The 14,390-nt window shown below is 36.7% G+C and overlaps 1 protein-coding gene across 15 annotated transcripts in view; it reads left to right on the top strand.

Moving 5' to 3' along the window:
• Nucleotides 1-14,390, top strand: part of Sin1 (SAPK-interacting protein 1) — a 323,009-nt gene that overhangs the window by 70,131 nt on the left and 238,488 nt on the right. For 10 of the 15 annotated variants that reach the window (XM_085806718.1, XM_085806726.1, XM_085806722.1 and 7 more), the window contains 2 exons: nt 2,020-2,083; nt 10,278-10,326. The gene's annotated coding sequence lies outside the window, so the exon portion shown is untranslated. The remainder of the gene's footprint in view (nt 1-2,019; nt 2,084-10,277; nt 10,327-14,390) is intronic. The other 5 variants (XM_085806729.1, XM_085806725.1, XM_085806724.1 and 2 more) reach the window with 1 other exon arrangement.

Genomic DNA, 14,390 nt, shown 5'->3' with positions numbered 1-14,390 from the left:
TTCTTCAGTTCCCACATTATGTGGCTGATAGCGCTCGAATGCTTTGCCATTATTAAAAAAATCCAAACCAAACCCACATTATGTCTTGGCTTTCCCAGTAGATGTTGTTTGGAAATTCTTCTTAAATACTGAACATTATGTATTTTTTTAATGTGAAACATTTATTTATTTATTTACTTTTACTAACGTGCTGATATTTATTTGTTAATTTTTTTTAAGACATACATTTTTGCTGCGAAATTTTATATTCCACTTTGCTCTTGTCATTTCAACAAAACAAAATGCGACAAGAGAGTTAATCTACGATATTTGGAATCAATATAGTGAACATCTTTATACCTCGAGAAAATACTTTCGTTTTCCACCTATCCTCTTTCTCAAAATCCAGATGATGCTATATTACACTGGCGTGCAAAAATTAAGGACGAGACGGTTTTTTCAATATAACTTTGTACAAAAGCTTTCCAAATCAACACATTTAATACCGTAAGATCCCCAATACGTAAGGACATGAGTAATGTAAGCAACACTTACTAAAAGAGAAATCAGAGGGATAAAAAGAAGCTTTATTGAAAAAGTAGCATGGAGCGCAATGCGACTGAAGGCCGAAACATCCCTGTGATGGGAGTCCAGCAAGAAACATCCGGTCTTTAATAGGGGATATGATCTCCCCTGACTGCTAGGCAGGTTTCACAGCGTCTGCCCATGCTGAGAATGAGGGTGTCAATGAGTTGTTGAGGCACTGCTGCCCATTCGTCTTGCAGCGCCACTCGAAGCTCCGGAATTGTTACTGGTGGTAAGGTACGAGCTGAAAAGCGTCTGCCTAGAAAATCCCATACATGCTCGATGGGATTGAGATCCGGAGATCGTGCCGGCCAATCCATACGTTCAATATCCTCACTCTCTAAGAGCTGTTCGGCAGCTACTGTGCGATGACATGGTGCATTGTCGTCCATGAAAAGGAACTGCGGACCCATAGCGCCTCTAAAAAGACGCACATATGGAAGAAGAATCTCGTTACAATAATGGGTCCCGTTCACTGAACCTGCGTCGAAGATGTGAAGGTCTGTACGACTACCAAGCATGATGCCTCCCCAAACGAGAACACCGCCACCTCCATACCTGTCCCTTTCAATGATGTTCGAGGGATGATTGCGGCTTCCCCGCTCTCTCCAGATGAGTATGCGATGAGAATCGCTACTCAGACTAAATCTGCTCTCATCTGTAAAGAGTACTCGTCCCCATTCATTGTCTCTCCAATTCCGGTGTTCCCGGCACCACAGAGAACGCCTTCTCCGATGGGCAGGCGTTAGAGGTACACACCGTACAGGGCGTCGTGCAAACAGACCACCACCGTGCAGTCTTCTGGCCACGGTAAAACGCGATATCGGTCGTCCAGTCGCCTGTGTCTAGCGATTTCTCCCGCTGTCTGCCGCCTGTTTCTTCTGGCCTGTAAGGCAATATACCGGTCATCTGCGGGTGTGGTTCCTCGTGGACGACCACTACTAAACCCCCGGATAGCTGTTCCTGTAGTTTGAAATTGTCTCCAAAGTCGTGAAACGATGCTGTGAGCAATTCCGAACTCTGCAGCCACACTTGTCACACTGCGGCCTTCCTCCAACTTCCCAATGATTCGACCTCGGGTAAAAGCATCCAGATGTCGTCTAACAGATTGATTATTCGTCATTTCTCGCTGAGGCAGCAACTCGGTGTGATTTTAACTGCTATACGGCGTGCAATCTCTTCGCCAGAAATACTGATCTTACACCGACAACATGCTTTATGCTACTCAGACACTCCCTCATTACGTCTACCTGCATATCTGCGCATGTGCTACCGTACAACACCTTACTTAATCTCCTGATTGGTCTTTCTGTCCGTTCTGCCTCTTCGTTCAGCTGATATGCTAACTTTTCGACTTCGTCCTTAATTTTTGCACACCAGTATATGTAACCATATATGTATGTAATCATGTCCATGTAAAGATATAGTTAATGTTAATTATTTTCTTTTTTCCAGTGTGAGCTGCTTACCAGTCTTGACAAGAATCCGAATTAAACGACGGAATCGGTGAAGAAAACTGGTAATTTTTTCTATTGCTCTCTGCTGTTTAGATTTATAACAAATAAGAAGATGTTCGTATTAATTTTTGGCCATATTATTTGAAATTGCCTACATGTGTCGTCAAGCACTTTATAAAGTTTAAAGTCTTTGTGACCAGCCTTTTGGTAGACGTTAAGTTACTTACCTCTAAGTCTGAAGTAAGAACAGAAATTTGAGAAAGGTGTAAAAGACTCTTTATTTTAAACTAAATAAGATGAACAGAAGACACTGCTGGTGCTTACAGATTCGCCAGGATTTGTGGCAAGAACTCAAGCTCGAGAAATTCAAATGTAAAGCTAAATTTGAATAACTAATAACCAAAGGCTACACATAGTAATTCACGGGCGTAAATTTAACTATTAGCAAGTATAATGCAAGGCGGAAGACTGGATTTCTTATCTTAGAATAACAAGCTTTAAGTAGAACCTTCAAGAGGCAGAACACGCTCTGGTTTGACAAATCTAAAACCTCACTATAAAATACACGTTAACCTATTTGCATTCTGGCGGGAAAACAGAGAGAAGTGACAATAAAGATTCCAAAGATAAATTAACTGGTTATTCAAGCTAAAGAACCTGACAACTTTAGTAAAAAGTATCATGCTTTAAAATTTAAATAATGCAAAGACATATAGGTGATGAATCCAATCATACAGACAATACCGATTAGGCTCGTGCCAAGCCTAATCGGCGGTGTCGTGCAAATGTCTAGCGAGCGCCTTTATGTAGTAACGATATTTTAAAGAAAAAACCCAAAAAATGAAAAAAATAAAGTTTAATTTTGTCCAAATATGCAAGCATTTTGTGCTTTGTTAAAACCCACACTCAAACATATCTATTGAATATTAAATGTTATTAAAAGTCGCCCAACCGGTATAACGGTTAGCATTGTTGACTGCTCTGCCGAAGTGCTCGGGTTCGAATCCGGGAGAAGATATAGATGTTTGTAAATGTATAATGTCCGTACGGCATGGGGGCACTCTTAAATATGCGAGGCGAAAGTCCTCTCGAAAGGTTGGTGGTAGAAGAAGAGGGGTGGGAGATGCTCGGACCCGTCCCCCCAGGGCGTTCTCCATCAAAATTGGGGAACTGAGCTAAATCAAGGTAAGGGGATGAAGGATGTTGCCAACGACAGGCGTATCTTGCGTCCCTTGCCACGAGGAATTTCGTGGGCTTGGGCTGACAATAAGTCAGACAAGTGAGCATTAAGTCAACAACGTGTTATAAAAAAGTAACACTGTAAGCGAAGCGAAATAATATACTAAACGCACTGGATATCAAATATATTGCTGAACACTACTTATTATCTAAAAATTCAAAATAAAGTAATATACTTACCTAATAAGTTTGCAATGAATAAATTGTTGTTCGCCGCGTAGTTTACGACAATGTTCAAACTGTGATTACAAAAGGACACAAAAAATGCTCTAGGGTTGGTATCTAGGGATATATCCAAAATTCTTTTCTGCACACCGCTATGTTGTTGACAACGATATAGCATAGAGTTTCAACCGGCGATGCTATATTTCCTCCAAAAGTTTACAAAAACTGCAGATCATGCATAAGATCTATACTATGTATATCGCTTTGATTTTTATCAATTAATGCTTTTACTGTTTTTGACATACGTTGCGCTGATCTTGTAAATATATGTGAACGAAAATACGTGATACCGATGCGTATGCAAGGATACAGGGGGCGCCGTAGACGCGTTCGACAAATTGCTTAGTCCTACTGTTGTAATCGTAGTAATTTGTGCAACATTTATCTTCTTTGTGATTTTTTGGTGATTGCTTATTTTTATATTTAATCTATATATAAAAGGTAAGGACAGTTACATATTATGTTAAACTTGGGTTAGCTTTTTAATTAAAAAAAGTGATGATTTGAGCATAATTAAATGTTTTTTTTTTTTTTTACATGAACCATTATTTTATTAAACTAAAAACTATTATCTTTCGAGAAGAAAGGATTGACATACTTACGGAGTACCACTGAATTTAAAATATACCTATTTTAGATTTATTTACTACAGAAATTGTATTTTAGGTTTATTTTAGATTTGAACTGAAATAAAACTATTAAAGGTATTCTGAAATCAAAAAATGTCCATTTTCCAATTTTTAGCAATACGGGAAACCGAAGGAAAATGTTTACTTATTTCATTACGTCTTAAATACATACTTTAAATTTGATTTATTTACTTTAATAAACAAACGACAACCACCACCTCCTTGAATTATTTGATATTGATCTAATAGTTCTTATATTTTCCAAGCAATGGTTTAAGATATACTCACATTTTCAGAAGTAAGGTAAAATAGTTCAAACAGTGACTTTCCGAGTGTTTTCAAGAAGCGTTTTACGCAATACTTCTTATCATAGTTATTTTCTACTTTTATATTTACTTCCACTTTTTCTGTTTTCATTTTTCCTCAGATGTCGGAAGAAAAACAGAAAAAACTTATAGTATTAAAATGTAGGGAAGAACAAGAAGGTGAGAGAAAGACTTAATAAACCAGAACTTTAAAAATACTCAGTTTTTTCAAAACCCAAAGAATACCCAAACTAACGCTACTATTACTAGTTGTCCATCAACGTCTCAGCTACCACTGAAATTACCAAAAGAACCTAATAATCAGAAAGAGTTAGAAAGTGTTTTCACCTGGGAATTACTTCAATGCCAGCCTGTCGAAAAAAACAGAGGAAATACTACTAAAATCTACAATTTCTGTAGTAAATACGCATTTGCCTGTGTCCGATGATTCCGGATTATGCCCAAGTCCTATATTGCCATCCCAAGTTCAAGCCTTAATAGAAAATGGTTCTGGATATTACCAAAACTTTTGTCAAATCTGGCCAAACAACGAAAGAGCTATCCGATTTCTTAGAACGATTACGAAAGAATAAACCTGTTAATTCAGAATTTCAAATTTTATTTAAAAAAGAAACTAAGCATTGGCGCGATGTTATTGAAAGAATTATCTGTGCCATTCAGTATTTAGCCAAACAAAACTTAGCCTTCCGTGGTTCCAGTAACAAATTATTCGAAAGATATAATAATTTTCTAGTTTGATATTTTTCTTTTTAATAAGTGTATAGAAATGATCACAAAATTTGACATTATCAATGTCTGTATATATTAATAAAATTCAAACTAAAAAAATATGCTTCATTACCCTGAAGATAAAATTCAAAATTAAGCAATTAGCTTATTAGGGGATAATGTAAAAGCAGATTATTTTAAATATAAATAAATATAATATAAAGCAAATTATTTTAAATAAAGTCAAACAGGCAAAGAATTTTTCTATTTTACTTGATTGTGTCCCTAATGCTGGCCATCAAGAGCAGATATCAATTTGTATGAGATATCTTAATTTAGGAAAAACATGAGTATTGAAGAAAGGTTGTTTAGTATTTTGTATTACACCAGATACGACCGGTGGAGGACGAACAACATTCTTATTCAAAACTTTAGAGGAAAAAGGTTTAGATATTAGTAATTTATGCGGTCAAGAATACGACAATGGTTCAAACATGAGGAGGCAAAAGAGTATTCGAGTAATTATGCTCAAATCGTTGCTTTTCCGAATTAAATGGTTAAGCCAAGTTTAACATAATATGTAACTGCACTTACCTTTTTATATGTAGAAAAACAATAACAACAAGTAATCACAAAAAAGATAAATGGGTTGATCTTTACATTATGGTAACTTGGCGTTTTGTTTTTCGAAAATTTGGCGACCAACTCTCCTACAGCAACCCTCTATTTTTTTTTTCCCGCCGCCATTTTGTCTTCACGAAGTAAAGACATGTTTCTTTTCTTTTTATCTACTGAACACTTCTTCCAACAATCTACTAGCCGAATTACACTTATGCTAGAAATTTTATCTAACAAAACTGCTTAATCATGACAAATATTCACTGCAAAATTGGGAAAAAGTGCACAATACCATACTCCTTACGCGTTTTTCAAAATAACACATACACATAAACCATGTACACGCCGACTTATTTTTACTTAAAAAAAAACATCCCAGAATTGCACAAAAATGGCATTGCGCACACTCTTCACTATATCCATGTACACTGCTTTTTTCTCATAAATTAGAAAAATTTCACGAAAATACATGACAATTTTCTCAATCTTTAAACCCGGTAAAAAGAACATATATGAAATTACCTGATCGCGAGAAAGTATTTACCCTTTCCAAATATGAACATTTCCACATATAAAATAAATAAAATATCCAAAAACTTTTACCTCTAAATCATATATTACATTATACACGTCACCAACGAATTCATACCGCAACCATTACAAATACTTAGTATCAAATATTTAAATTATTTCCATGCACGTTTACTTCAACTTAAACGTATACCAAATTCCTACAAACATAAAATTCACAAAATAACTATCATTTAATTAAAATATCACTAAACCATGTACACGTCGACTTATTTTTACTTAAAAAATCATCCCAGAATTGCACAAAAATGGCATTGCGCACATTCTTCACTATATCCATGTACACTGCTTTTTTCTCATAAATTAGAAAAAATTCACGAAAATACATGACAATTTTCTCAATCTTTAAACCCGGTAAAAAGAACATATATGAAATTACCTGATCGCGAAAAAGTATTTACCCTTTCCAAATATGAACATTTCCACATATAAAATAAATAAAATATCCAAAAACTTTTACCTCTAAATCATCTATTACATTATACACGTCACCAACGAATTCATACCGCAACCATTACAAATACTTAGTATCAAATATTTAAATTATTTCCATGCACGTTTACTTCAACTTAAACGTATACCAAATTCTTACAAACATAAAATTCACAAAATAACTATCATTTAATTAAAATATGACTAAACCATGTACACGTCGACTTATTTTTACTTAAAAAATCATCCCAGAATTGCACAAAAATGGCATTGCGCACATTCTTCACTATATCCATGTACACTGCTTTTTTCTCATAAATTAGAAAAATCTCACGAAAATACATGACAATTTTCTCAATCTTTAAACCCGGTAAAAAGAACATATATAAAATTACCTGATCGCGAAAAAGTATTTACTCTTTCCAAATATGAACATTTCCACATATAAAATAAATAAAATATCCAAAAACTTTTACCTCTAAATCATCTATTATATTATAAACGTCACCAACGAATTCATACCGCAACCATTACAAATACTTAGTGTCAGATATTTAAATTATTTCCATGCACGTTTAATTCAATTGAAACGTATACCAAATTCCTACAAACATAAAATTCACAAAATAACTATCATTTAATTAAAATATAATTAAATTCAAAAACACTACTTAAAATATAAATGAGCACATACATTAAATTAATAAAAATTACCTTACAATCCTAATTACTTTAAACTAAATCATTGCTAATAACAATTTTCCCAATAATACCAAATTCCTTTACTTCCACCTTACATTTAGAACAATGCATAAAAATAATATCCTCAAATAATTAAAAATACTAACTTACCTAATTTTCTTCAGAATCTTGATTACGTGTCCGATAAACTTTTCTTTAGTTACGGCCATGGGATCCAAAAATTCACGAACACTGTTTCACACAACACAGAATAAACCAAATACAAAATTTTCAGATTTTTTCCCGATTTCCCCCCTTTTCCGATTAAAGAACCGTAATTCGTCCATTAATATCACATGACATATCCCATGATCTCTCATTTCCCTCACACAAAATAATGCGTAATCGGAACTGAGTACTGCTCACATTATTACCAAAGTCCCAGGTAGTAACCTTTATCGCCTCCAAAATGTCGCCAAACTACCAGTTACCATATTGTAAAGATCAACCGATAAATGTTGCACGAATTACTACGATTGCGACAGTAAGCACAAAATAAGGATTCAGCGATATGTCGAATGCTTCTACCCTTACATACGCGTCGGCATCAAGTATTTTCACGTTCAAATAAGACAGAAGAGAACACCAGAGACGAACTTCTGTTCTGGTTATAACTTTTCGTAAAATAAGACAGTGTGCTAGGAGGAAGGGACACTCAGACCTGGCAAGCTCAAAGCTGCCTCAACACAGTTAAACTTCCCAAACCCTAGAGGCGATTCAAGAGGCTGCAAACCTATCGGTTGAGCCGACGAGCTAAGCTGTGTCGACAGAAATACTCAGAAACTCACATTCCACGTCCCCGTTCTGGAGGGATGATAAAAACATCTGCTGTCAACAAGGGCCTCAACCCGGACAGCAGAACGAGGTCACTAAACACTGTCAGACAGAACGGACCACTATTCCGGGCTGCTAACACTGCGTCATGCTATACAGATATCGGCTTTAGGCGTTCCCAGTGAAAAATCAAGGAAAAATATGAATATGCAGTTTTGAGGCTCCTGGCGCCCACTGGAAACCTCAAGCAGTTTAAGGGCTCGCCTAATTCGCTAACTCCATCCACGGGGGTGTTTCGCCCGGGACGACTATGAATGTCTGACTGTATAGCTCCACCACAACCAACGGAACGGACAAGACACCATGCGGTCCCTGCCGAAACTGAAACAACCATCGCCGGCGATGACTCCAGTCCTGTGAAGACTGATTTTAAACACCCGTTGGCCGAGACTGCTTAGGTACAGATCCTAAGCAGTAGCTTCCCAAGTTTTACCTGAGTCGACCCCCCCCCCGGGAAGCGTTCAAATAAGACAAGAATTTTCATGCTCAGACAGGCAGCTACACGGATTGCTTGTTTTAATAATTGCCTGGCGCCGTCGTGCGCCGCACGATCTTGCACCTATTGTCGGCGCAGGCCTGCATATAGAAGAAGTTTAACTTAGCTAATTTCAATTTACGTGTTTCATAAATACGAATTTTTTTCTGAAATTATTATTGACAAGTAAAAGCAGTTATGTTTCCAGTTTTGAAATGAAATTTTTAAAGCAGTAAAATAAGTTTTTGTTAGTGCTTGCAGTAATAAAATGTTACATATATCTTTCAGCTTGTAATATTATAACAGAGTCAACCATACGAAAGCTGTATGTACTTCTAATGAAACGATGAAAGATACACTTCATGAAGCGTTGAAAATTTCTTACTTCTGATAAATAAAATACAAGTTGAAGAATACTTAAAACAAAATTACAATATTTTAGTGTTTCATTTGCTGGATGCGGAAGGTTGTAACACCACATTCGAGGCAACTTTCTGTTTGTGGCGGGGGGGGGGATGGACTGTGTGTTATATATTTTAGTTGCAAAAAATTAGTATCATGGTATTTATTTATCAATCTTGCGGTGGCACCAGTTCAGTATTTTCATTAGTATTTTATTGGACAAGTTTAGGTATTTTGCGAAATTTAGTTACATCGTTACTATGTAAAACAGTATGTTTTCAGTTTAAATTGTGAGTTTCAAATTATATTGGCTTGTGTTTTATTCTCGTTAGTTTTTAATAAATACTGGGTGTGGCGTGTATGGTGGCATGAACGATGTACCATAACAGATGAACTCTAGATCTTTTGGAAAGCTTCAGATGCACGTATCCTCTTTCTCGGCGGAACTCAATCATTTTTTATAATTACTTATAAAGCTTGCAGTTTTTTTTCCCCCAGGTGGAGATCACTTTTATAAATTATTAGAATGTTTTGCGCATCACTAAATTCTTATCCCTATCGAAAGCAATTTTTTTAGCCTATGTTGCTATCAATATACTTTAGAGTTTAGATAATCTTATTAACTAAGAATTAAATAAATGTTGGTACTCACAATTGAGGCTGCCGATTCTTGCACAGCTATTGCATGTTTGGATGTAAGCTTATACATCTGAGATTACGTCTGAAATCGTCACACACCAAGTCGATTTTGGTACTTTGCTTTTATTTGAACTGCTGATGAAAATTCTTTCCCATATAGATATGCAGAAGCTAACTGAATTGTAATTTTTAAGTACAGTCGTACAGCTCATTATATTCCATTTTCATTGGTACGCTAGTTGCTAAGACTAGAGTGCAAACTCCGTAAGTAGGGTAACTGGTAATAAATTAAAAAAAAATAATGTTGGCCATATGATAAAAAGTAATAGACGATTGCAGTGTGTAATTTCCAAACACTGAAGATATGCTTTTTTTTTTTTTTTTTTTTTAAATTTAGAAGGACCAAAAGGGCAGGCTTTGAAGACCACAGTTTGAGGTACTCTGCGGTAAGCAATAAATTTAAAACTTCTTCATGTATCTACATATACTTTTTCTTTGAGGAGGGAACAGATATTAAAAGTGTTAGAAGTTGTTGATTTTTCATTCAAAGTTCAACAAAGCCGATGCTATTTTATAAATTTACCTATTTTCAATAAGAAATCAGGTATTTTAAAATATGTAGCGTTTTGAGAAATGAGTATATATACAAAGTCCGTATGAATCAAGTGACAGAATGACCCTTTTATTTATCATTAATATTTTTCATAATAATGAATGAAGTAGTTGTCATAGATATTTAAAAAAATTTTATGCTATACAAATTTTTGAATTTTATGTATTATAAATCACTTCCAAATACTAGCGTTGTAGTGCAGCTCCTGTTATATTTTTGTCATTGGTAACAAAGTCATATAGTCCAGCATGTCTTGTCAAATGTCTGCCTTCAGAGTATTCTTGCGAGCTATTGGTTCCCGTATGTCTCCTTAAATAATTATTTCAGATGAGCAGGAAGAAATTGACAATTTACCGTAACTAATAGGACTATTCAGCAAAAATAAATAACTGTAAATAACTTAAGGAGAACGTGAAGCTAAGATAAATCCTCTTTAACATACCACAACTATCGTAGATTATCGATATCGCTCTCAGATTAAACTCAGCTAACTATTTGAAACATAAATCTAAAAAGAACTACTACTTCTTAACTCCGTGATTTGAGCCGTACTGTCTCTGAACTAATGCGGAACTAAAACTGATTAGTGGCTGTAAAACCGCTGTATTGTGTTGCCCTGCTTTCTGAAAGCTTTGGTGCATCGTTAGGAAGGACAGCTTGCCTGCAAACTAAGTAAGCAAATAGCTAATTAAGCGGAAAAAACCCAGAAAAGTCGCTTAGAGCTTCGAAAATGTCTTCCTGAAACTCCCTAAAAGGTGTAAATTAACGAGGAATCCTCAAATTGTCGCTAAGCCCGGAGAAAATATTTTTTCTAGATCTTATTCTAGAGCTATTTTCACAATTTCAAAGTTGTTGGATTCAGAAGCACAAGATCTGCAATTTTATATAAAAAATAAGTATTTATATGCAAGATGCATTGCCACATATTGAATTAGACAACACACTAAAATTATAATCTGAAATGCAGTAAATGAAAATAATACAAAGCATTAAAACAATACACAAAAATAACAATACACTCAGATATTTACAGAAATTTACAACAAAGAGTTCATATACGGGTACTGCAATCTCCAAGGCCAAAAGGAACTACTAACCTCAAATGATCCTCCTTACAATAATAAGGTGCAAGTTTATCATAAGGCTCTACTTTTATTTTGAAAGAAAGCCGTTTGAAGAAAGGTATGGTGGTTAGGGAAGTCTACTGCGGTACCGAAGGGACTGGGTTCGAATCCCGAAGAAGGTATGGTTGTAACTGGCTGTCCCTTCATAGAAAGCAATGGCGGCTGCCTATTAGGTGCCTCCACAATAAAATGACCACCACTTCTGGCCTTAGAAGTGGCCATTGCTGAATATGCAAATGCTCGCCTTTAGATTAAAAAAAAAAAAAAGTTTGAAAGAAGAAATTCTTTGTATACGCACCATCATGTTATTAAGTTACTTCATGACACTGAAAGACTCCTTCTAAGATCTTTCCAACCTAGTTGAGATCCCATGACGACGCTTTATGAAGTCCCTTCGACTTTTTATCACACTCCGAAAAATTCGGTTTGAGCTTTTGGGTGCCACCGTAAAACTGGGTGGGAATACTTCGAAAGGATATAACTTGATCGCTGGATTGGCAGAGGCAGACTACTCGCATGGACACCGCAATCCCCAGACCTGACTGCCCCCGATTTATGCCTCTGGGGATACGTGAAGTCCATGGTGTACGAGATGATCGTAACATCGGATCAGGCAAATATGCATTTGTTGAAAGGTTCCCGCGCGAGAAGCGCTACCCTTGTCGATCTGTGGACGATTTTCCAATGCATGTGGTTTCCAAGGTGAGTTTGGCATATCATCTAAAATATTAAATAATTCAAGCAATGTTGAAAGTAGATGTAGCAAACTAAAGTGTGACCGAGAAACAGACAAGCAACTACTACCGTGGCTGGACGACTTAAGACGAAGGTGTGAGGCAGTGCGGAGTATTTCGTACAAAAAAGTAAACACCAGTATTGCCGGAGAGAGGAGTCCATAAGTGTGACACTCGATGATATGATTTTAAAATACATTACGACAACAATAGTACGGCAATAAGTAATGAAACATGCACATAAAAATACAATTGAAAAGTAAGGTATAACAAATATATACAGAAATTAAGGGTACATATGGTACAGATATTGATATTCATGCAAGGACATAACACAAATGCATTTTTTTTTGTATTATTTTAGATGTCTTAAAACAGCTAAAGGCCTCTTTCTATTTTCTCTGACTTTGAAATCGTAGTTTAGCATGGGTATTGTGGGGTTGGAAACCCTTGGTATGCTTTGATAAAATTTTTGGGCCAGGGTGGCCATATACTCATGTATATATGGAATATTGAACTCGCGGTGGATTGCCGAGTTTCTTATGAACCACGGACAACCCACCGCTTGTCTTAATGCAATATTTTGTAGTGTTTGCAGTTTTTTGACATTTGTATCAGAGGCATTTCCCCAGACAGGGCAGGCATAAATGTTGATGGAACGTAACATGACTTTGTAAATGAGTAATTTGTTGTCACTAGAGAGAACGCTGTTCCGAGCAATTAAGGGGGAAAGTGTACGTTTACGCGCTCGGAACTTATTAATGAGCTGTGTAATGTGTGGGGTCCAGGTGAGACATTGATCTAGGGTAACGCCTAGGTAAAGGGCCTGCTTGGTCCAGGGGATAGGAGTACCATACATGTTGACCTGTATGTTGTAATCAATACTTTTTTCCCTTGTAAACAGGATGGCGTCTGACTTCTCCACGTTGATTTTAATTTTCCATGCCAGTAGCCAGGACTCCAGTGCATGAATGTGGTTTTGTAGTGCTTGAATGACTGAACCATGAGATGCGTTTTTTGATAGGATTGCCGTGTCGTCGGCGTACATTGCTAGTGTAGTGTCTTGGGTATGTGGTATGTCGTTCGTGTAAATATTGAAGTAAAGCGGGCCTAAAATTGACCCTTGTGGTACCCCTGCCCTAATGGGCCTGGGGGAGAAAATTTTGTTGTGGACACGAACGACAAAGTGTCGATCCATGAGATAAGAATAGGTGATGCGTGTGATGTAGTCTGGGAAGCCCAGGTTTATGATTTTGTGCATGAGGCCCTCCAGCCAGACTCTATCAAAGGCCTTTGCAACGTCAAGGAGTATGGCTCCTGTTATCGATTTCTCTTGAAGTCCCTGGGAAATCATCTTCGTGACCCGGTACAACTGGTGATTAGTGCAGTGCTTTTTTCTAAACCCATGCTGGTCAGCAATGAGGAGATTGTTGACTTGTAGATGATCCATCAACCGTTGTTGTATGAAATGATCCGCCACTTTGCTCGTTGATGACAGTAAACTGATGGGTCGATACGATGCTGGCTCCGAGGCTGGTTTATTGGGTTTTATGATGGGTGAAATCACAGCAGTTTTTCCAGGGTGTCGGGAAATGGCTGAGAAGTAGCATATCATTGATAATTCTGGTGAGTTTGAGTATCATCAGCACACCCATACACTTAAGCATCTTGTTACTGATGGTATCTAATCCAGGACTTTTCTTGGTTTTCACTTGACAAATATAGTCATAGACCTCTGAAGGCCTGACAGGAGGGATGTTGTCTGTGTGTGGTTTTGTAAGGAAATTTGTAAGTGTCTGTGAGACAAGGTTTTCTGTGCGTGGGTGGGATATGTTGTTTGTACATAACTGAGTAGCATAGTGATCAGCAAGTGACTCAGCTTTCTCAGTGTCGGTGTAGGCAATTCCTTGAGGGGCGGAATCTTGGTGTAGCATCTCGTAAGTTTACTCGTGGCTTTCCAGATACTATCCTCATCTGACGAAAGTGAGGTCAGATAGGTGGCCCAGTCGTGGTCTGTTTGTTTACGTATAAGGACCCTG

This window comes from Stegodyphus dumicola, chromosome 12, assembly GCF_044657685.1.
Source record: "Stegodyphus dumicola isolate Sdum_Otavi_A_Nest chromosome 12, ASM4465768v1".
Taxonomy (NCBI): domain Eukaryota; kingdom Metazoa; phylum Arthropoda; class Arachnida; order Araneae; family Eresidae; genus Stegodyphus; species Stegodyphus dumicola.
This window is presented reverse-complemented; position numbering and strand designations above follow the sequence as displayed.